Below are 24,545 nucleotides of genomic sequence, written 5' to 3' on the forward strand. Positions count from 1 at the left end.
CCAGTGGCCCCAGGAACCGGACCCCCTCGCGCTCTTCAGTGGATTGGGCTACGGGACGTGTGTTCTCTGCAGCACCCACAGGGGCTGCCAGGCTTCCTGCCCCTGCCCCCCGCCCACGGCTACCATGGTGCCAGCACCATCACTACACATGCTGATGTCACCGGAAACCATGCTCTGTGCAACGAGAGCAGCACTCACACCAACTTTTATTAAAAACAAAAATTTCTACTGGGTTTTTAGAGAGGGAGGTGGGGAGGGGAAAGGGAGAAAGAGAGAGAGAAATATTGACATGAGAGCAGAACATAGATCAGCCACCTCCCGCACTCTGCCCACCATGCATGAAGCCTGCAACCCAGGCACATGCCCTGACCACCCTTCGGTGCCCAAGATGACACCCAACCAACTGAGCCACACTTGCCAGGGCTCAAAACAGCGTTTTAAAAGAAATGCGACAACAAACATGGTCAGGATCACGAGGAGACCACTGAGCAGGCGTTCTGCACAGGGAAACTGGGGCACTGGCCCTCTCACTGACAACGCAGAGCAGGCGGTCCCCTCGCTCTGCTCAGGCTGCACAGAGGGGAGCGGGGCCCCAGCGCGAGGATGCCCTCCTGTCGCCACAGTGGCCGTTCTTACGGGTCTGCCTGAGGCAAGGGTGTTGCCAAGCCTGAACTTCCTTATGTGTTGTGTTCTAAGCCTATCATTCATTTTGTGTCAAATGAGGCTGCAGCCAATTGATATCCTGAGAAGGTAAAACCCTGACAGGCCTGAAACGGCTCCGCCGTGGCTCTCTCCTCCCGGAGGCAGGCGCGTTGCCCTGATGCTGTTTTCCCTTTTCCTTTTGACATTCGGTTAAGATGTCAGAACAAAGGTGCTGGAGGCCGGCGAGTTTTGTCTGTGGTTACACAGGCCAACACGGAGGGGGAGCCCTGGTGCTGGGCGTGGCACGCCGGGCACGGGGGCGAGCGGCTGGGCTTCCACTTTTATCCTCTGCGACGCTCAGGCGTACAGCACGCAGCGCAAGCGCACCGCCTGTCCCCATTCCTGCAGGAGCGCCTCGGCTTCCCAGGTGTGCAGGTGGCGTCGCATCAGCCCAGGCACCCCCACCCCTGTCCCACCGACCGAGGGTGTGGGGACAGCAGCTCCTCCCAGCAGTGAACTTCTTGTATTTTTATTGCATTTATTAGGGTGACATTGTTAATAGAATTGTATAGGTTTCAGGTGTATAAATCTATAATACATCACATGTATATTGTTTCGTGTGTTCTCCCCCCCCCACCCCGGGCAAGTCTCCTTCCATCTCCACTTATCCCTCTCCCACCTCCCCACCTCCCTCTCCCTCTGGTAATCACCACACCGCTGTCTGTGCCTATGAATTATTTATTTATTTACCAGAGGCCTGGTGAACGAGATTCATGCACCGGACAGGGGGGCATCCCTCAGCCTGGCCTGTGCCCTCTCGCAGTCCCGGACCTCTCGCTCCTGACCGCCCACCTGCTCACTGCTCCTTACCACTCGGCTCGCCACTGCTCTCGCCAGCCATGAGCCCGGCTTCTGGCTGAGCGTCTGCCCCCTGGTGGTCAGTGCACATCATAGTGACCTGTTGTTCTGGTCGTTCTGCCATAACGGGTGCTTAGGCTTTTATTATATAGATTTTTTTGTTTAATGTCTTCAGTGTATTCACACAGCCCTGCAGCTCTTCTCCCCACTGACCACTGTCAGTCTGTTCTCTGCATCTGTGAATCTATTTCTATTTTGTTTGCCTGCTTTTATTATATTCTACATATGAGTGGAATCACATGGGACTTGTCTCTCTGCCAGTGGCTTATTTCACGTTATCTTGATTCACCAAGACCAAAGCCTTCCCTCCCTTCCAGGCCTGGTGTTTCTTTTGATGTCTCTGTAATAAGAGGTGGGGAGCGCACACTCTGGGAGCAATTTCAGCCCCTCGCCGCCGGCCACACCCAGCCCAAGCAGAGCTCATGAAATGCAATCAAATGCCCAGGACAACGCAGTGCAGCAGGTTTCACTGTTTTTACAAAACAACCCCCTTTTCACCAGCCTGATTTCTATGAGCTTCAGGCCACCCATGGCTCATGCTTCATGGGGACAGTAAATTCTGCGAATGCTCAACTAGCTGGAATTCTTCAGAGAAATGAGAACTTTCAGTTAAATAGATTTTCTGGGTGAGTTGTGTAATTAAGGAAAAGATTTTTTCAATGTCAGTCTTTATTCAGGGAATAGTTCCTTATCGTCTACTTTCCTGATGCATTAACTACGTGGAGCCGGCAGCAGGGCGCCAGCTCTGGCAGCGAGGAGCCACCATGGCGACGGAACACGTGGGAAAGTGAAAATGCCACAGCCCACCGACCACACGGCAACAAAGTAGGACCAGCAAATGCATTTACTCCTTTCCGGGTGCATGTGTGTGCGTGTATGTTGGTGAGTAAGGTATAAAACTAGTTGTTTTTTTTTTTTAAATAAAACTGAGGTCCAGTTTTGCAGTTTGTATCAGAAATGCTTTCCCACATCTGAGCCACGCCTTTCAGGAAATAGACCAGAGTTGATTTAACTACACCCTGTTGTTCAGAAAAAGAACCTTTTCTGTTCCTATCGCCATAAAAATGCTATTCTGTGCATCTTTGAAAATATATTTTTATTGATTTCAGAGAGGAAGGAAGCGGGAGAGATAGAAACATCAATGATGAGAGAGAATCATTGATCAGCTATCTGCGGCATGGCCCACACTGGGATCCAGCCTTCAACCTGGGCACATGCCCTGACCAGGAATCGAACTGTGACCTCCTGGTTCATAGGTCCACTCTCAACCACTGAGCCACGCCGGCCGGGCCCCCTGCACATCTTTTTATACCATGGTTAACGCCAAGATTCATTGCTTGCCAAAAGCAATCTTCTGACTCCAAGGAAGTGAGTGAATTTCCCAGTACCTTCCTGAGGATGGACAAACCCACTCTCCCCAGCCCCTACCGGACACTCATGGGCATTTCTGAATGTGGTTCCGCAGGGCAGAGATGCCGCCAGTGACCAGCGTTCCTTGTTGCATCACCTGTCACACCAGGTGTTCGAGGTGTCCCAGGGTCAGCCTGAGGGTTTATTAAAGCCGAAATGCCCTTCCCAGATGATGCTGCGCGTCCCGGTCCGATGCCTGGCCTGCGATATTCGGGGTGGAGGTCTCAGAACTGCCCTTCTCCCGGGTGACGAGACAAGCAGCCACCACCTCCTCTCCAGCCGGGGCTATATTCCCTCCTGAGCGGCCATTTCCTCTGCTCCTGGTCTCTGGAGCTGGCGGCCGCTCCTCAGCACCTCCAGAGGGGCCGGGAGCAGACCAGCGGCTGGGTCAGAAGTCGCACTCTTGGCCCGTGTCCCTGAGACGTCACTGCGGCCAGGCCTGGTTGTCCAGCTGGCCCTGGACCGAAGCCCTCAGACGTGATTGCTGCTATGTCCGCTCCTGCTCAGTGGCCTTCCTTTTCTGTGACTTACACTCCAAACAATGAAAGATCAGTGGACCAGGAATAAAGCCAGGCAACTCATGGGAGAAATGTCATGGGTATTAGTTCATGGAAAAGAAGAGAGATCCTATTAAATACATGTTAATCTAATCAACCATGGGATATAATTAAATTTATGCTGATTTAAATAACTATGCAATGAATTCTATTAGCAAACATTTTTAATCATAGAATTACAAATATACTTTTTTAGCTGATAAAGCCCAGTGCTGGTGAGTAAGCAATAGGAATGAGAGAGTAAGGAGGTGGAAAACAATTTGTACATATGTATCAAGAACCTTGAGCCATTGTTCATATATTTGACTCAGTAATTTCACATCCGGAGCATTTTAGTAAGGTCAAAGGGGTTCTGCCTCATCAATTATAATACAGAGCATTACAAATGGTCTGGGTGTCCAACAGGAAGGTGAGCTACATTTTTGAAAATCCAATCCATGAAATATTATGTAACTATCAAACGTTTGTATCAACTGTTAAATATTTATATATTTATATATTTATATATTTTTATATATGTGTGTATATATATATATATATACACACACACACATATATATCTATAATAATAAAAGCATAATATGCAAATCAACACAACAGCTGAACAGCGGAATGACTGTCTGGACGACCTTCCAGATGAAGCCGGGGCGGCTGTGAGGGCCGAGGTAGCCGGGGCGGTGAGGGCCTACCCCTGCATCGGGTCTCTAGTGTGCATGTATATAAAATGAGGTGTCTAATGAGAATTTGATTGCATAAAATGCTAATTATGTCATTGTAGGTAAAAAGGTTGGGCTATGAGACTGATTATTGTAACTATGAAAAGGGCCTCCTAGAATATTAATAGTAACAGTCCACACATACTGGGTATGTCGGTACTATTGTAAGGTTTCCTTTTCTATTTTCTGTATTTTTTACTTCGTACGTTCGGTATTATTTTTACAATGGGAGAGTCAATGAAAAAAGTTAAATACGTCAGTACCCACAGCGAGCCTGGCGCCTGAAGTGGGGACTGGGGAGAAAACACCGACTGGGCCACCGCCCTGCGGGTGAGCGGCCACGCATCCCGGGAAGGCCCTGGACACAGGGTGCAGCCCACAGGACGGGGCCCAGGGCCGCGGGCTCCCGGCTGTGGTTCTGACCCGGGTCTCAGGACCGTCCCGGGTGCTTGGGGCCCACACTGCGCCCTCCCTGTGCCTGTCGTCTCGGCACTCTCGCCTCCGTCTGAAAGCGGGGTCCCTGCTCAGTGGGTGATTACCACTCAAAGCGTAACCAGCCGTCCACAGACAAGGAGAAGACTCAGCCACCCCAGCGCTGCGCACCCCATGCTCCTCGGCAGTGAAGGGACCCCCTGGCCTTCGACTCCCTCGTCCCTCTGCCAAGGCAGCCCCCCGCCCCGTCTTCCCACCCTCCTGAGGGAGGAGGCCTGTGGGGCGGTGGGTCCGTCCTCCTCCCAGGGCTGGGCTGAAGGGAGCCTGGGGCGAGCCACGGAGCTGTGCGGCCAGCCTCGCCCTCACCTGTGCCGGGGGCCCGGCCAGCTGTGGACGCCGGTCTGACCCTGGCCCTCGGCACAGCCCGGGCTGGGGCAGGGGGCACACGGCAGCCCTTCTGGCGGCGTGTTCCAAGGCTTTGGGTCACAGGCCTGTGCAGCTTTGGGCTGAGGCAGCCTGGACCTGACACCACCTCCAGGAGCCGCGCGGCCTTCCGAGACCTGCGTCCCCGTCCACCAGGTGGCGCGTGTGGACTGAGCAAAGCACTGGGCCTTGAGGAGCCAGGGCCCAGGGCGGTGGCGGACATGCATTCCACATCCAGCTCCCCTTTCGCCCCTAGACACTGTAACCGGAGCCTTCGGCACCACTAACTCCAACACCCACACCATGGACTCCCCTTTTCTCTGCAGTCCTGGGGGCGGCACCTGCTGGCCGGCAGGGCTCAGGCTGCCCCGGCCCCTCCCACCGCAGCATCTCCCCTGTCAGCCTGGCTCTGGGCCTGAGTTGCCCGCCCCTGCCCCCTCCCCCCCCCAGCACCAATAGCCCCCCCAATCCCGCCCCCCCTCCTCCTCTGCAGCTGTGGGTCCTGTCTGAAGGCACAGCCAAGGTTCTTTTGTTAAATAACATCAATACGGCCCCACAAACGCCCGTTATACCCTCCTGTAGCCCAGGGGGCTGCTCTGGCCCCCGGGTCGGAGGGAAGCGAGGCCCAGGGAAGGTAAGTGAACAGTCCGCACCTGAGTTGGGGTTGGGGATAGAACACTGACCGGGGATTTCATCCCAACCCCCAACTCAGGTGCTACATTGTGCCCGGGACACTCGGGACTGTCGGCCCCGGGTCTGGCTCTGACGCCCGCCCAGCACCTCGGTGACTGTGTGGCTGCAGCCTCAGGGCTTTAAGTCACAAACAACGCGGGGCCCTGTCACTGATCATCCAGATGGGGACCCAGGCAGCATGAAGGAGGCTCTATTTGGATTTCCCAGGACGACAGGGGCAAACCCCGCAGCCCAGGGCTGGTGATGCCGGGCGTGCGGCCACGGGTCATCTTTCCTCCACGCGACCCGCTTTAGCCTAAGTCCTCCCCGCCACCGTGTGCACGACTTCCCATTACTCCATCGCCAGGGGCCTGGGGGCCTGGGCCCCAGGTCGAGTCGCAGGCCAGGAGCCACCAGGGCAGAAGCTGCCTCCCATCCAGCCGATCGCCTGGCTCAGAGCACACACCTGCTCCGCCGGCCACATCTGCCCAACCGTGCGGTTAATGGGCGCGCCTTGCCTGGAGCACCTGGGTCGTCACCAGCCACCAGGCCTGCCCCTCCCAGTGCCTCCTCAGGCAGGTCACACAGGAGCGAAGGGTCCTCACTCAGGGCCAGGCCAGCGACCTCCCGAAGCCTGGCAGGTGCCCCCCACTCAGAGCCCTGCTGCCCACAGTGGCCCGAGGTCCCCTGCCTCCTCTCCTCTGCCCCCGGTCTGGTCAGCAGAGACCCCGCAGATAGGTGGGCGGGAACATCAGCTGTTCTTTCTCACAGTCTGGAGGCGGGAAGTCCGGGCCCTGGTGCCAGCAGGTGGGTGTGGTGAGGCCACATCTGGGCTCACAGCGAATTGCCCATCTAGTGTCTGCTCTTGGAAGGACATTAATCCCTTTCACGAGGGCCACACCCTCCTGACCTAATCACCACAGGCCCGCCTCCAGCGCCAGCACAGTGGGGTTAGGAATCGACACGTGACTTTGGGGGACACACACAGTCCACAGTGAGGCTTCTGTCCTGCTCTGCAGAGCCCCCCATATCTCGAGAGGTGGCCTCATCTCATTCTCTCTCATTCACGAAGCACCCAGTCCCGCTGTGTGATTCAGTAGGCTATTTAATCTCTGCACTGTAGCCATCACTTGGCTCATTTCCTTTGTCTTAAAAAACAGGAGATAAAACTTTAGTTTCTAAAATTCTGTAATAACTTCTTAGATTATGTCTTACACCTATGTCTTGTCCAAGAATGAATCCCCTTGAGGCCATGTTAACGTCTTCCCTTCGTCTTTATCTTGTGCAAACACGCACAGTGCTGGGCGAGCACGGGGCTTGTGCTGCTAGTGCGATGCGTCTGCGTCCTTGGTTCCCGCCCGGTGTCCTCACAACCTTCCAGCTCCCGCCCCCTACCCTGCCCCGCAGAGACCGAGCAGCAGGCCCCCTGGCCCCGTGGACTGCCCGGGCCTGCGCAGCCCTCACCTGAGCCTCCTGGGAGGGATGCCGCCCACTCAGACCGCGGCCCCCACGCAGGGAGCCCACGGCAGTGAGCTGAGGCCCCCTCAGTCCCCGTGCCTCCTCTCATTTCCAACCATTTCACCCCATCTCTCCTCAAATGTCACTGCTGACCATGGACCCAGAGGGTGTAACCTTCTCAACTGTTGTCCAAAGTGGCAGATCTCAGTGGTGTTTATAAGCATATCAGGAGCAGGTAGGAACAGGTGACTTCATGGACTCACAAGGGGAGGTTAGGTGAGTGGACAGGGATCACGTGTGTGCATGTGTGTACATGTCTGTGCTTGGGGAAAGGGTGGAGATGTGTTAACTGCAGATGAGGCCCAAGGATTGGGAGGCAAGGGAGGTGCCCCAGTGCTCTCCAGCGCCGTCCTTGAGAGTGGGGATTATGCCTATAAGGCCCCAACTCCACATCTTCTTACACAGTACAAACATGCAAACATGGGCCTTCATGCCTGTATATGCACACATGTACCCACTGCTGTGACATCTGGGAGGGTGTTTTAGAAAAGTCTCTCTGTTTTTTTGCTCAGGTTTAGCCAGAACCTTCCAGAACCTTCTACACTCATAAGGAGGCACAGGACTGTGACATGTCCCATGACAGGGCGCTCTGGGGCTGGGGGGGAGGGGTGCCAGGAGGTGCCCACTTATCTGATGTCACAGGTCGGGTCTTGGCACCCACGGGCAGACTTCTCTGAGGGACGGTGTGGCGCTCGGAGAGCGGCCATTTGCCACCGGGCTCTGCCTGGTTCACAAGAGGCCGGAGGCCGCCCCACCTGGACGCTGGCGGGCGGAGCGAGGACGCCATTTGCCACCAGCCATCTACTGCGCGCTCTGCACGAGGCTCCTGAAACCAGTGCTCCCACAGTTCCAGCACAGTGAGCATGTGCATTAATGAGGTAAAATCTCAAACGTCTTGTAATGTGAGGAGGCGTCCACTCGGAATGTCACTGCGTGCCCGGAGGTGTGACCTGGAGGAGACTAAGGAGTGCTGACGTGGGGGAAGGGGGGGCTCCTCCCACCGGGCACTGCTCTCTCCCTGGGGACCAGCTGCTGTCCCAGTGGCAACAGCTGCACAACATTCGCATGAAATTCAGAAGCTATTGCCTTTCAGAAACTCTGAGGAGTCAAGTTACCAGCCTTAACCCTTAAAGGAGACCTCCCAAAAGGTAGAATGCAGCCATTAGTAGAAAAGCAGAGAGGAGAGATAACAGCTCTTTTTAAAAAAATGTATTTTTTCATTTTAATATGTTTTTATTGATTTTGAGAGAGAGAGAGAGAGAAAGCAACACTGATCAGTTGCCTTCCATATGAACCCTGACCAGGGATCAAACCCACACCCTGGGCATGTGCCCTGACCGGGAGCCAAACCCGTGACCTTCCTGTGCATGGGATGACGCTCCATCCTCGGAGCCAGTCTTGGGTGAACGGCCCACTGGAAGAAGTGAGAGGAGGGTGCTGAGTTACTGAGCTTCAGCGCCCTGAACCCTGAATTCACAAGGCAAGTGCACCTCGACTTAGAATCTGCAGCTACTCCTGAAAGCACATGCATTATACCGGGAAAGCCCAACCCCTCAGAGCCCCAAAGAAGGACCCTGCGTGTCCCGGCTGACGTGGCTCAGGGTTGAGCGATGTCCCATGCACCAGGAGGTCACAGGTTTGATTCCTGGTCAGGGCACATGCCAGGGTTGGGGTCCTGGTACCCAGTAGGGGGTGTGCAGGAGGCATCTCTCTCTCTAAAATAAATAAAAACATATTTAAAAAATAAAAAAGAATGACCCCATGCATCCAGCTGCTTGTCACCCAGGACTGGAGCTGAAGGACTTCCCTCCACGCACTGAACATGTTTTCTGCACAGGAGGACAAAGCTTGAGGACAACGGCTGCGGCCGGAGGAGGAAGGGACTTCGGCAACAGCCGCTATTTGTTGACGGCCGACTACGTGCCTTACACAGGCACCGCGATGTGATTCACTTGTGTGTTTCCTCAGATTCTCCCGAGAACCATTCAAACTAGGTCTCCTGGCCACCCTCCTGCCATGGACGAGGAAGCTGACCTGACGTTTCAAGGTCGGAAGAGCCAACAGGGTTGTCTGGCTCCGAAGTCTGTTTTTCCATGTTGTCATTTTCTCACCATTGGAGCCAGAGCTATTACATCGTGGCCCAGACTCAAGCTCTTATTAGATTTCTCCTCCCACATCAGTGGCCACGGAGGGAACCAATGTTTACGGCATCAAGGAAGGAAGGCTGCCCGGGGGCTGTTCCAGGAGCCTCGCAGCACCCCTGAGGGGGAGCCCGAGGTCAGGGGTCACTGAGCTGCACAGTCCTGGGAGGGGCCGGCCCTTCTCCCCCTGGGTTGCTTCTCCCCACAGCCAGTGCTTCCCCAAGTGGTCACCCAGCAGCTGGTGCCGCTGTAATGAACCCAGTCCTCAATAGCAGGGGAGGAGAGAGCGGGGGATAGATGCATGCCCAGCGAGGGTGCTTGCTGTCAGTCACACCTGGGAAACAGGTCATTGGCCAGAATGGCAGAATGGGTGTGGCCACTGCAAGGGCGAGAAATTTGGGCTATTTGATGCCCTAAAGCAGCGGTTCTCAACCTGTGGGTAGCGACGATTCATAACAGTAGCAACATTACAGTTATGAAGTAGCAACGAAAATAATGTTATGTTTGGGTCACAGCATGAGGAACTGTATTTAAAGGGCCAGAAGGTTGAGAACCACTGTCCTAGAGAAAGGAGCTCACTCTTGTGCTTTCGGGCCCCTTGATGCTCGGCGAGCGCTCCTGCATTACCCTCAGGGCCCACGCCCTGGGGCTCCACATGCATGACTGATGGGCCCCCGCCAGCCTGATGCTGGGCTGGGCCCGGCTCCAACTCGAAGGCAGCTCTGGACACCGGCTTTGCGTCTAGCTCTACGGAACCCAGCTGCGCTGCTTCTAGGACTGGACCCAGGGAAATGGGGCTTGGGAAACGCAGGGTGTAATTCCACAGAAATAACGCTTTCTGTCATAGCTCATCCTCCTGGGGGGGCCTCCGAAAGGCTTATTCCAGCGGCACCCCAATACCCCACTCCCACTAGCAAGAGGGAAAGAGCACCCGCACTTTTCTCTGATAGCACCACCGCCTGCAGGATTTGCTGCAGAATGGAGTATCACTGCTACTTTTATTTACTTTATTTTTATAAAAAACGATTCCCTTTTAATGTAAACAAGTGCCATTCACAAATGTTCCATTACTAGGATAAAGGGGACTCCATAGTCTCAGCAGGGAACGGGTGGTAGGCACAGAGTGAGCAAAAACTGAACAAGACATCTCAGTGATCCCGCCAGGTCTGCAGCCATCCTGGGCCGAGGCTGACCGCACACCCTCCAGCCAGGAAGGTGATGAGCAGGGTTAGGAGCAGGCAGAAGCCGTCTCCCGATCTGTGAGCCAACGTTTGAGAGAGAGGATATGACGGTCTACGTTACATTCCGAGGAAACCGTAGATACATTATTGGAACTTAATGAGTTTAAGCAAGACTGTTGGATAGAAAAACCAATAAAAAGTCATCTGCATCCTGGCTGGTTTCCTCAGTGGATAGAGCATCGGCCTGTGGAATAAAGGGTCCCTAGTTTGATTCAGGCCAAGGTCACATGCCCGGGTTGTGGGCTCGATCCCCAGTAGGGGGCATGCAGGAGGCAGCCAATCAATGGTTCTCTCTCATCATTGATGTGTCTAGCTCTCTCTCCCACTCCCTTCCTCTCTGAAATCAATAAAAGTATATTTTAAAAAGTCATCTGTGGTTCTATGTGCCAGCAAATGTACAGAAAAAAATTATATTAAAAAACACATAGATAAAATAGCCCCCAAATTATCCAATACCTAGGAATAAATTTAAACCAAATATTTGAAAGAAATTTATAAAGAAAATCATAAAACTTTAGTGAAAGACATGTTTTGAAAAAGTAAATAAATTTGCAATTACGATATGTATTGGAAATGTCAGTGACTGAAGTTTATAAATTCTCCCTGAACTGATGTATACATTTAATGCAATTACAACCAAGTTCCCAAAGTGCCTTTAAAATGAGCGAACCAACTTGTTTTAAACTCTGTGTGTTTATGTACATGTGCGCATGTGCACATACACACACGTGTGTGCAAAGTGCCGAAGACAGCAAGACAGTCCCTATGAACACGTGGGGGCGAGCGGTCCCAGTGCACACGCCGGGTACAGGAGACAGCGTGCCTGTGTGAATGCCGTCCCGCCCACCACGGCGCTGTTGTCGCTGAGAATGTGTTTCTGTTTCAGAGACAGACCCAGGAGCAGTGGAGCGTAACCCAGGTCTGAAACCAAACCGGACGCCGAGGAGCCGCGACAGGCAGCACTGAGGATCGACGGGAAAAGGGGGCCCCTCCACGAAGGGCTGGGACGATGCTGTTCCCATGAAAAGCAATTGTAAGGACGCCTCACACCTTCCCCACGGCCGGCTCAGGGGCTTCAGGATGTCATTGTGAAACATAAACCACAAAAATGTTAGAAGGGAGAGTAAGCCAGTGTCTTTATGTCATCAGGACGGGAAGGAAGTCTTTAAAAAGACACCCAAAATGCAAATAAATTTGATTTCACGGAAATCACCACCTTTTCCTACAAAAGTATATGAAAATGAGAGTGAAAAGACAAGCTATAAAAGGAAAATATTAGCAATAATAAAATGGACAAATAATTAGAATACCAATATGAGGAAATGATGCATGCCAAAAAGAAAGAGACAAACAACCCTGAAGAGAAACAGGTGAACAGGCCTTTTACAGAAGATGTAACAGGAATGGTAAATGTACTTATGAAAGGTATTAACCCCGATGATCATCACACATATGCAAATTAAAGCCGGCAAATGTGTGCCACGAGGTGTGAGCACAAGTGTAATGTAAGTGGACTTAAAAAGTACTAGAGCCCTGGCGGGTGTGGCTCAGTGGTTAGGGCGTCGGCCCGAGCACAGAAGGGTCTCGGTTCCATTCCCGGTCAAGAGCATGTACCTGGTTACAGAATTGATGCCCCACCCTGGTTGGGGCATGTCCGGGAGGCAACCAATCCCTGTGTCTCTCTCACGTCAATGTTTCTCTCTCCCTCTTCCCTTACCCTTCCACTCTCTCTAAAATCAATGGAAAAAATAGCCTCGGGTGCAGATTAACATAAAGATAAAAAATAGAAATAATAAGGTTAGGATGTTACAAAATTATTATATATAACTTGAGGCCCAATGCACAAAATTCGTGCAAGAGTAGGCCTTCCTTCCCCTGGCTGCGGGCACTGGCTTCCCTCTGGTACCTGGGACCCAGGCTCCCCTCACAGCCCTGGCTTCATCAGGAAGTCGTCGGAAGGATGTCTGGAAGGATGTCTGGTCTAATGAGCATATTACGCTTTTATTATTACAGATAGTATTCAGATGATATAATATGCATCTGAAACAAAAACATAGTTCAGGAATCCCCTCCTGCCTCGCCCCGCCGGGCCCCACCCCCTGCCCCGCCTCTCCCCGGCCCCCTCCTCGGCTCCGACCTAAATTAAAAAAAAAAAAATAGTTCAGTGTAAAATGAAAAGACATGCTTAGGTCACCCCTGGGGAAGGGGACCTCCTCTAAGAGGCTGTACCTAAGCGTGAGTCCCCCCCCCCCCCACTTGTGGGCAGCCTCCCGGGAGGGGCACTGTGTTTTCCCCGGGGCTCAGTGTCTTATGGGGGCTCTGACCACTGCTTTCTGGAGCCCGCAGAGAACTCAGAGGGAAGTATCCGGGCCAGCGCTGCCACTCCTTTTGTGGTGCCAGTCCGGAGAAAGATGAGGGAGGCAGATAATTACACCAGGCCGCCCAGGAAGCCGCCAGCCTGTAGGTGCGGCAAGAAAAAGCTTCCTACGGGCGGCCTGGAGCACAAACACCGTCATTCCCAGGGACAGCAAAGCTTTCTGTTTCAGGGCGTTTAAGAGATTTTCCCAAGACATAGATGAGAGCACATTTGGTCCTGAGATGAGCTGTTCGGCCTTTTCAGCGACGGGGCTGAGCTCTGACACACTCGGCGCAGAGCAGGCGGGGCCGTGGGCTTCGGTCCCATAGCATCGCTAGGGCGTGACCTGGGGAGAATTACTCCTATTTTTCTGAACTTTAATTTTCTCACTGCTGAATGGAGACACGGAGAACAGAAAAAGACAATGTATTCGCAATGCCTAGCGTGGCGAGGGCACGTGGGGGCCCTGCACGCAGGGTGTTTGTTATCAGTTATTCTGTCCCGTGGACGAGGCACATGGTGACAACTCCCTGACTGGAACCCAGCACCTGCTGGTTCAGGCCTTTCCCTTCTGTACAGGTTTGGTTGGAGAAAATAACACCACAGCTGACTGATGCTGCAGAGAACATCTGTGGACGTGGGCAAGTCCCCACTCCGCCCCGCCGCTCCCCCCCACCCCTAGGGCTGGAAGAAGAAGAGGACACGCAGCTTCGTGGCACCCTGACCTCAGCTGAGGGCGTGAACGCCAGGGCCACCTAAGCCGGCACCTGCGGTTGGCGCCTGTTGACCGAACAGGATACAACCGCCTCTGGGAAGCGACGGTTTCCCTGGAAACGCTCTCATCTCTGGCAGTTTTGTGTGTCACACAGTCCTTTGTTCTGGGCCTGGTGATTAAAAATGGACTCTCACGGGTTCCTGGCTGTGTGAAGTTGGAACCGTGACCCCCAGGCTGCGACATTAATGGAAGGGCCACCGGTCCCCGTCTGTCTGCCAGCCTCTGCCCTGTGAGGCTCCACACTGGCTTCCCCGGAGGCACCAGTTAAAGAGACAGATGCCCAAGCCCCGCCCACATCCAAATGCACCTGCAGTGCCGGCACGGGCCTGGCGGTGGTCTTTGTGAAAGCTCGTGTTGCCGAGTTAGAACCTTGTTAGTCTACTCACCTGCCACCGCAACCCTGCTCACCAAGTGGGCACCAGCTGAGCCCTCGCCAGGTCACCACAGGGCCACCGCGGGAGAGGACTGGCTCACTCGGCCACCTCGGGAAGTCACCGATACCGTGACATGGCCTCTGTCACCCAGGACGTGCAAGGCAGAGCAACCCGCCGCTCCGCAGGCCCGCTTCGCTCTGACGCCGATTTACCATCCAGATCCCATTTGACGGGACGTGGGGTGATGTCTATGCTATTCAGCCATGAGAGGGGCCACGGGAGGGGCCACGGCAAGTGCCATGCTGGCGCCACAGCGAGGGTCTGTGCACTTCCTCCATCGGCAACGGCCACTTCCCTTTTCCACGGAAGGGTTATTTTATGCTTTTCTTATTCTGTGCCTTTTAGTGAGAAGATTTTGAAATCAACTAACCTGGTCACACGATGACCCAGGAAATTTGAAAGAGAATTGCCTATGCAAGTCCCCCGTGAGCCTGTCCCGGGGCGACTGGGCTTACAGAGAGGAGCAGGGACTGCTCGTGTTCAGAGGACATTTCAATGACTCGCTTCCCGGTAATAGCCACAGCTCTCAGCTGGTTTAAAGACATATGAGCTGTCAGCTATGCAGGAACTCAGGTTAATTAAATAACGCAAGGACACGCAATTACAATTTTTTTAGGTCGGGAAGTTTACCAGAATTTCACAGAGCCTGCACGTGAACATGATGTGGTGGGTGACTATGGCTTGTGTGGTGTCTCAGAGGTTAAGACTTAAGGGAGGGAGGCACCAAGCTGTGGTTACAGAGGCAGCTCAGCTAACTTCTTCAGAAGGTGAACGTGCAGAAAAACACAACACGTGAAGCTGGGTTCCTGCTTACGTCAGTGGTAGCCGGCTTTCACCGAGGCCCGTGTGCCTGACTGAGTTCCATCAGCCTTTAGCACTAAGTCCTGTTCACTAATGGCAGGTCTGCCATGGGCTGGGACCGCACCGGTGACCTGAGGTGCTGCTTAGGTGCTCACAGTCCCCAGGGAAGCTGAGGAGGTGTGGACATAACCCCACTGTGCCCAGGTGGGGAGGGCGGCGCAGGGGGGGAGGGCGGCGGCGGCGCACGGGAGGCAGTGGCAGACAAGCCGAGGGTCTCCTGCCCAATCCTGGCCAGCAGGTGAGGACGTGGGGAATGTCCTGGGGACAGAGAAGACTCAGCCAAAATCTTCAAGGCAGGAGGCCTGGACCAGGCAGAGGAGGCTGGGGCTGGGACGGGCGGACTGAGTGTGCTCTGGATGAAGGGACAGGGAGTACAGAGGTGCTGAGGTGACCAGGGGTCTGGGACATTCGGGTCCTCAGCCAGGGAAGGTGAGCTGCCGGGAAGGGTGACGGAGTGTGGGTTCTCCCACAGCCGGCAGCCGGGGAAGAGCTCACGGAGGAACACGGACAGGCCCTCGGCTGCAGAGGGAGACCATTCGGGCACATGGGTAGGTTCTGGGGGCATCGAGCAGGCAGCTGCCCAGAAACCCAGAGGCGAGGGGCTGGGGGCATGGAGAGGAGAGGAGAGGATGGGTCCTCACAACCTCAGGCCATCGGTTCCCAGGACTGGTGGTGGGCCCAGCTGGGGAGAGGAGCCCAGGATGCCAGCTTTCTGACTCGGGCACCTGCCGAGATGGGGGCATCACTGGGTAGCGGTACTTGCAGGTGGAGCCAGAGCATGTGTGGCGGGAGCAGTGGTGAGTCAGGGAGGGATAAGCCGGGTCTGGGTGCTGCTGAGGAGCGGGCGGAGGACCCAGCCGGCGTGGCACCGGGGGCAGACACAGGACAGATCCGGCTGGAGGCTCAGACGGGCACCCAGCAGGCAGCACTGATCTGGTGTCTGGCCTGGACACGTGTGATTTACACTCTCCAGTCAGGCCCAACCGAGGAAATTGTCAAACATAATTCCAGCTGTGAATGGTCATGAAGCCATTATGTAAACACAAAACCATTCAGGTAAGTGGTTAGGTTTCCAAATTGAAGAACAAACAGAAAAATCAATTCACTAATTTGCTAACTGCTCATTAGAAGTGGAAACAGCGGACCTAGATTTCAGCCATGATGTACATAGATTACACACAGTCTAAAATAAATAACACTGGGTCTGTCTTTTCCCAACTCATCCACTGGTGCCTAAGCTCACCTGCATCACGTTCTATCGTGAGTGGACACCCGTGTTCCCAGGAGTCAGACGCGTACAATGAAGCCTCCTGGGCTGTGGGAGCAGCCGTGGGAGCAGCCATGTCCAGGCCAGAGAGACATCCCGATCGAGGAAGGTTACTTCAAAAAGGGAAGATTATGACTTCCCAGTGTTGATAACTGAGTTGTAATAAACCACAAGGGCTAGCAAAATCTACAAACGCCATGGCCAGTGTGCCTCAGTGGTTGGAGTGTTGGCCTTTATACCGAATGGTCTTGGGTTTGATTTCCCCGTCAAGGATGGGTGCCTGGGTTGCAGGAGGCAACTGATCAACGTGTCTCTCTTGAATCCATGTTTCTCTCTCTCTCTCCCACTCTCTCTAAAAAAATATTAATGTAAAAAAAATCCTCGGGAGGATTAACGAAAAAGAAACAAACAAACAAACACACAAACAAACTCCCCACAAAATGCTACAAAGGAGGAGTCCTGGGAGGTCTGTGAAAAGCAAAGGCTGGAAGAATCATCCTATCTAATAATAGAGAAACATGGTAATTAGCCGTACCTCCACTACCCTTCCCATTGGCTAATCAGCGATATATGCAAATTAATCGCCAGCCAAGATGGTGGCTAATTTGCATATGTCGGCTCCAAGCCACGGACTGAGGCTTTAGGCCTGGGTAAGGGAGGAGCCAGCCAACGATCGTTGAGCCAGCATGGTTGATGGAGGCGATGGCGGGGGAACCGGGGTGGAGCCAGCCAGCGATCAGCGGTGGCGGGGAGCTGGGGGTGCCCCGGCCCAGGCCTAATGCCTAGGCCAGAGGCTTTAGGCCTGGGCCGGGAAAGAGCCAGCCAGTCAGTGATCCTTGATGGTGGAGGCAGCCGGAACCGGGGCACAGCCAGCCAGCGATCCTTGATGGCCACGGCTGCTGGGAGCTGGGGGTGCCCTGGCCCAGAGCTAATGACTCGCCAGAGGCGTTAGGCCTGGGCAGGGGCCAAACCAGCAATTGGTGTGAACTACAGAGGAAACACCTTTTCTGACTGCTGATTGGTTAAGCTCCCTGTATGCCACCGGTAATATTCTTAGTAACTTGGGTAATAAGAGTCCAAAAAGTGATCTAGGGTTTTTTTTTACCACACTCCTGGAGAAAAAAAGGAAGGTTTGCTGCTGGAGGGTTAAGAAATGTCATATCCTGTCCTAGCTGGTTTGGCTCAGTGGATAATGCCTTGGTCTGCCCAACATAGATTCTGGGTTCAATTCTGACCAAGGGAATGTACCTAGGTTGCAGGTTCCTCTCTGGTTCCAGCCCAGGTCAGGGCTCATGCAGGAGGCAACCAATCAAAGTGTTCCTCTCACTTTGATGTATCTCTCTATCTTTCCCTTTCTCTTCCACATTCTCTAAAAATCAATGGAAACATATCCTCAGGTGAGGATAAAGAAAGAAAGAAATGTCATATCCTATGAAAGACACTTCTTGAAAATGCCTAAAAAAAGTTGTCATTTTTTCATGGTAAAGGGACTGGAGTACGTGTTGATGAAAACACCTTGGTGGCTGCGGTGACTGGCAGTGGCTGCAACAGTGCGGTGATGGGGCTGGTGCCTTCCCCTGATCAGCCCGGTCGACTCCCACAAAGGGAGGCCAGACTGTGGCTTAGGCCCGCTCCCCAAGGGGAACAGGGAGCAGGTAGTAGGACATCCCCTAGGGCTCTCAGTATGTGATAGGTGGCAACCTGGGCTGAGGGACCCCTCCCCCCCACAGTGCACAAATTTTTGTGCACTGGGCCCCTAGTCTACACTAATAAAAGAGAAACATGCAAATTGGTGTCACACCGCTACCCTTCCCATTGGCTAATCAGGGCGATATGCAAATTAACTGCCAGCCAAGATGGTGGCCGGCAACCAGGCAGCTTGAAGCGAACATGAGGCTTACTTGCTTCAGTGACGGAGGACTCCAACGTTCCCTGCCTGCCGCTGCCGGCCTCTGAGCTGGCAGTTTGAAACATTGTTACAAATATAGAAGCTAAACAAAACCCCAGAAACCTGCTTTCAGCCAGCCAGGATCTCAGAGCTGGAGTTGAAACAGTGTTTCGATTATAGAACCAAAACAAACCAGATACCTGCTTTCAGCAGCCGAGGCCTAAGAGCTGGACCCAAGTCTCAGAGCTAAAGCTGGCCCAGAATTAAAAAAAAAAGAAAAGAAAAAAAGGAGCGGTTGGGAGCTTCAGTCACCCGTCAGCCTGAAAACAGACCTCAGCCCCTCAACCAGACTGGCCAGGCACCCCAGTGGGGACTTCCACCCTGAAGGGTGTGTGACAAGCTGCAAACATCCATCATCCCCTCATCCAGGCTGGCCAGGCACACCAGTGGGGACCCCCACCCTGATCCAGGACACCCTTCAGGGCAAACCAGCCAGCCCCCACTCGTGCACCAGGCCTCTCTCCTATATAGTAAAAGGGTAATATGCCTCCCAGCACCGGGATCAGTGGAGCCGCGAGGCCTCCTGGCACCAGGATCAGCGTGACAGGGGTCAGCGACCAAACCCCCTGATCGCCCTGCGGCTCTGTGTGTGACGGGGGTGGGGCCACAACCTCCCTATTCTCCCTGCTCTGTTCATGACAGGGGAAGGCACCCCAACCCCCTGATCAGCCCTGCTCTGTGCCTGATAGGGGGGAGCTCCCCAACCCCCTGATCGCCCTGCAGCTCTGTGTGTGACAGGGTGCGGCGCCCCAACCTCCCCCCCCCCATGGGCCCTACTCTGTGTGTGACGGGGTAGAGCCATAAACTCCCCATCAGACCTGCCCTGAGTGTGACAGTGGCGGCACCCCAACCCCCTGATCGGCCCTGCTCTGTGGGTGATAAAGGGTGGCGCCCCAACCGCCCCCCAAGGGCCCTGCTCTGTGTCTGACGGGGTAGAGCCATAACCTCCCCATCGGCCCTGCACTGAGTGTGACAGGGTGCGGCGCCCCAACCCCCTGATCCGCCCTGCTCTGTGTGTGACAGGGGGCAGTGCCCCAACTCCCCTATTGACCCTACTCTGTGAGTGACAGGGGGAGCTCCCCAACCCCCTGATGGGCCCTGCTCTGTGAGTGACAGGGGGCAGCGCCCCAACCCTCTGATTGGCCCTGCTCTGTGCATGACAGGGGGTGGCGCTGCAACCTCCCCATCGACCCTGCCTTGAGTGTGACAGGGGGCGGTGCCCCAACCCCCCAATCGGCCCTACCCTGAGTGTGACTGAGGGTGGCATCACAACCTCCCAATCCGCCCTGCTCTGTGCATGACAGGGGGCGGCGCCCCAACTCCCTAATCGGCCCTGCTCTGAGCCTGACCAGGGGCTGCACCTAGGGATTGGGCCTGCCCTCTGCCACCCGGGAGCAGGCCTAAGCCAGCAGGTCGTTATCTCCCTAGGGGTCCCAGACTGCGAGAGGGCACAGGCCGGGCTGAGAGACCCCCCCTTCCCCCCGAGTGCACAAATTTTTGTGCACCGGGCCTCTAGTTTGTAAATAACTGACCTGGATGCTGCTACAGTGTTTCCCAAAGTTCTAGGGAGCACCTTGTTCCCGGGAGCTGAGTGTGTCTGCGTTTCCCGCCTGCCTCGGGGATGTGTAACCGCCTGCCTTGGCGATATGTGCCCGCCTGCCTCGGTGATGTGTTCCCACCTGCCTTGGGGATGTGTGCCCGCCTGCCTCGGTGATGGTTCCCACCTGCCTCGGTGATGGTACCCGCCTGCCTCGGTGATGTGTGCCCACCTGGACACAATGGCCGAGGGCAGGGCCCTGAGGGCGAGCACACAGACCACGACTGCCTCGAAGGTCCAGATGGACAAGAACAGGGGTGCTTTCACCCTCTGAAGTTCCCGTGGAAAAGCAAGGAGTCCCGGTTGTTCAGACAGAAGGCTCAGCCCAGCCCGTTCTCCCTGACACGTTTTCCCGGGAAAACTCACATCTTCGTTTTGAGATCTTTCACAGCAGAACGAACACTAGGTGAAAGTGTCTGACTCAAACATCCATTACTCCTTCCAGGGTGTTGCTCAGAATCTGACTTGCCAGGTTAATTGAGTACCTCAGCCACATTGGTAGTAACATTTTCTAGGTGATAACATCAAGTGTTTCCAATTTCCATGAATTTTGGACCGTATGCCCATAAACCTGACATTTAATTCCATTTTCCCTCCTGAATAGCATCCATCCAACAAATATTTGTTGCGAACTCGTGCTCTGCTGGATACAGAGCCATGGCCGGCCAAGGACATCCAGGCGAGAGGAAAACATTCCCTCGCTGACAGCTGACGTTGGGTCTGAGAACTAAGTTACTCAGAGGTGAAACAGCCCAGTAATAAAACAGAGAAGGCGCGATGACTGTTACAGTAACTGAGGCTGACAGCGTGATAGCAGTTTAGCAGAAGGAAAAGTCCCGGTTATTCCACGCAGATGAGGAGACGGGACCGTTCCTGGGACATTTCCCGATTGTGAAACATTTTAGGAACCATGACAAATGGGAGACGGCACAACTCAGTCCGTAAAAGTCCGTGACGGGCAGCGAGGAGAATGCTGAGCAGCCCCCCGAGGCCCTGGAAAAATCTCCAAACACGCAGACGGGCTCAGGCCACGTGGGAGTGACGGGTTTGCCCCGGGCTCCAATGTAGCTGCAGCCTCCCCCTCCATCCTAATGTCCAAACAGGTTATTCTCATTTCTAACTGCTTGATCACTGGTTTATAGCTTACATGACCTAAGGCAGTGGTCGGCAAACTCATTAGTCAACAGAGCCAAATATCAACAGTACAACGACTGAAATTTCTTTTGAGAGCCAAATTTTTTAAACTTAAGCTATATAGGTAGGTACATTGTTATTAACTTAATTAGGGTACTCCTAAGGCTTAGGAAGAGCCACACTCAAGGGGCCAAAGAGTCGCATGTGGCTCTCGAGCCGCAGTTTGGCGACCATGGATAAGGGATCCGTCATTAAAGGTCCTCTTTCTTAATGCAGAACTCCGGTCCTGCTTTTAAATTGCATTTGATAGATTACCCTGAAATTCTCTAATTTAATCTGGCCAGGCTGATGCGGGCACCCTTCTCAATTAGACTCTTTATTAGAAATAACAGGCTGCTCCCTCACAATGGAATTAGGGGTGCCCACAGCAGGGCCGGGCCGGGTTCCAACCCTCCACCCTCCTTCTTCTCCCTTTGGCTTTGGCTTCCCGGTGAGTCCTGGGAAGTGTCTCCGAGGGTTTGCACACGGACCGGGGAGGGGCCCCTCGGCAGGCGCTGTGCCAACCCACCGCAGGGAAGGCGCTGTCTCCCTGAGGAGTGTGCGTGCGTGGACCCGAACACCGTCCCACTCACGGGGCTTGAGCGCATGCCTGTTGAGTGGAATTCCTAAAACTCATGACTGAGAACAAATTTCTTTTTCTTTTTAATTTTTTTTGTTTTGTTTACAGCAGTTTTATTCATAATTGCCAAAATTTGGAAGCAACCAAGATGAACTGCAATATGTGAATGGATAAGCAAATGATGGTGCACCCAGACAATTGAATATTTAGTGCCAAAAAGGAGGGGGCTACCAAGCTGTGAACAGGCATGGAGAAACCTTAAATGCAGTTGCTGTGAAAGAAGTGACTATGAAAAGGCTACGGTTTGATTCCAACTGTATGAAATCTTGGAAAAGGCGAAGCTGTGGATACAGTAAAAATGTCAGGGGGTCAGGGATTGGTAACAGGGAATGTCAAATAGGAGCACAGGGTTTTTAGGGCAGTGAAACTAGTTCTGTATGATTCTATAATCATGGACACATCTCTGTACATTTGTCAAAACTCATAGAATGTAAAACACAAAGAGTGAACCCTAATGTCGACTACGGGCTTTCAGTGATGTGGGTCAATGCAAGTTCAACAAACGCACCATCTGGTGCAGGGTGCTGATCGGAGCGGAGAGGAGGGAGGGGGAGGACAGAACTTGGGAACTCTTACTTTCTGCTCAATTTTTCCAAAAGCCTTGAAACTGCTTTAAAAATCTATTAATTAAAACAAAACCATATTCTACGAGCTGAACACCTGAAGCTGCAGTGCAGTCGCTTTTTGGCAAACCTCCAGCACAGAATCTAACACTCACACCTGCAGGCCAGGCGTCAATGCGGAGGGCGTCCCGGGCAGGCACAGCGACCAGCGGGGCACAGGTAATCCATTGTGAGCTCCGCCATTTCTTCTGCACGGAGAGTGTGCACACCAGGTGACCTTTTCTTCCTCATTTTAACTAATTTCTCCATCGTCCTTTTACTCCTCTTAGCACAGTCAGGGCCTAACGTGGTACCTTCCAGGCCTGGCGATGGGAAAGCACAGGCGGTAAGAGTCAGAGAAGTCATCTTCGTGGGAGTGTCAGGCACCAGGTCTGACCTGCACGGAGCTGCAGGCGAACCCGACCCTGTTGTCTGCTGAGAGACGGCCGCCACGGACCACACCCCCTGACGCCAGGGTTTGCAGCAGAAAAGCCTCCACAGAACAGGATGCTGTATGGGGCAGCCTTCGCAGCGAGCCTCCTGCCACGCCGCCAACAGGGCCTCACGAGCTGAAGTCATCACTTCAACTGTACTGGCCCCTTCACTGTACTGGTCAGTCCAACTATACTGGTCACTTCAATAGTACTGGCCACTTCAGCTGTACTGGCACCTTCACTGTACTGGCCCCTTCAGCTGTACTGTCCCCTTCAGCTGTACTGGCCCCTTCAGCTGTACTGGCCACTCCAACTGTACTGGCCCCTTCAGCTGTACTGGTCAGTCCAACTATACTGGTCACTTCAATAGTACTGGCCACTTCAGCTGTACTGGCACCTTCACTGTACTGGCCACTCCAACTGTACTGGCCCCTTCAGCTGTACTGGCCCCTTCAACTGTCATGGCCACTCCAACTGTACTGGCCCCTTCAGCTGTCCTGGAGCCTTCATCTGTATGAGTCTCTTCCTCTTTTGCTCATCTGATGACTGTCCTTACTCCTTGCTCTCTTGGTCAGTTTCCTGACCGTGACTGCAGTGTGGCCTCTTCTGGTGTTTCAGTAACGCTCTGCACACTGCATCCATGCTTCCCATTCGCTCGCTGTTTTCAAAATAAACATGTTCCCTGAGCCTCAGACACACTCTATCTTCCCACCATCGGAACTCAAATCCCGTTGTTGGCACCCGTTCCGCAGCGTCGTGACCACTTCGTTAAATGATGGCCAGGTGGTCGGCAGGGGAAGGGCTGGTTTGGGCAATCTTTGAATTGCTCATTCATCTGAGGAAGATTAACTCTGTGGTTTGTCCTGGGTGCGGTCAGTTTGGTCTGAGGTTGAAGACACACCTGGTTCCATTGGATGTTCATTATGTTCCTCGCTTATTGGAACCAACGTGAGTACCACATTTTCTTCTAATTCATCCTTTCCGCTTCTTGAGTTTGGCGTTTCCAGGAACACCCAGAGGAAGGCAATGCCCGCAGTGTTGAGGGTACGTGCAGTTTACTCTATTTAACTGCCTTTTCTTTTTAATTTTTAACGGATATATCATATTGCTATATTCAAGACACTTCAAGGTGGGTAAAACGCCCGTAGTCTGACCAGGCCGACTTCGTGATCTTCCCGTGTGCCAGCACACACCAAGCCGCTTATTTTTAGCCCTAATATGCTTGCCGAGGTCAGCCGTCGCCAACCGTGGTCCATGAGGTCCAAAAGGCTGACCGCTGCCTGGATCATGTCTTCGCACGTGTTTCTGGAGCTGGGGCTGTTCTGATTGTTGTAGTAGCTCAGCTGTGAATGTGTGATGCTTCACCCACCACTCCTAGATGCCGAGGTGGCCGCTGTCCTCATATGACAGCCGCCTGCACTGCTGTCTTTGCCGACGTGGCGTGTCCTCTCAGGAAGGTATCTGTGTGCTATCAGCTGGGACTGGCTTAGGACTCTTCCTACATCTCTCTATAAAAGCCTAAGTGACCGAACGACCAGTCGACTGGTCGCTATGATGCACAATGACCACCGGGGGCAGACGCTCAACACAGGAGCTGCCCCCTGGTGGTCAGTGCGCTCCCACAGCCAGAGCGCTGCTCAGCTGACCAATGGGCACCAGACTCAGGGCCACCGCAGCCTGGAGACCGAAGCTGAGCAGCAGCCTGCCTACCGAGCAGTGGCAGCCGCAGGTTTAGTGGGGCCGGGATGAGCAGGAGCGGCCGGCGGCGTTGGACGGCCGGTTTTGGCC

The 24,545-nt window shown here is 53.8% G+C and overlaps 1 protein-coding gene and 1 pseudogene across 3 annotated transcripts in view; both read right to left on the bottom strand.

Moving 5' to 3' along the window:
* Positions 1 to 24,545, bottom strand: part of DPP6 (dipeptidyl peptidase like 6) — a 592,252-nt gene that overhangs the window by 105,736 nt on the left and 461,971 nt on the right. The window lies entirely within an intron of this gene.
* Positions 9,499 to 23,806, bottom strand: LOC139016623 (developmental pluripotency-associated protein 2-like; annotated as a pseudogene).

This window comes from Myotis yumanensis, unplaced genomic scaffold (assembly GCF_028538775.1).
Source record: "Myotis yumanensis isolate MYYU_CA2020_CCGP unplaced genomic scaffold, mMyoYum1.0.hap1 SCAF_9, whole genome shotgun sequence".
NCBI lineage: Eukaryota > Metazoa > Chordata > Mammalia > Chiroptera > Vespertilionidae > Myotis > Myotis yumanensis.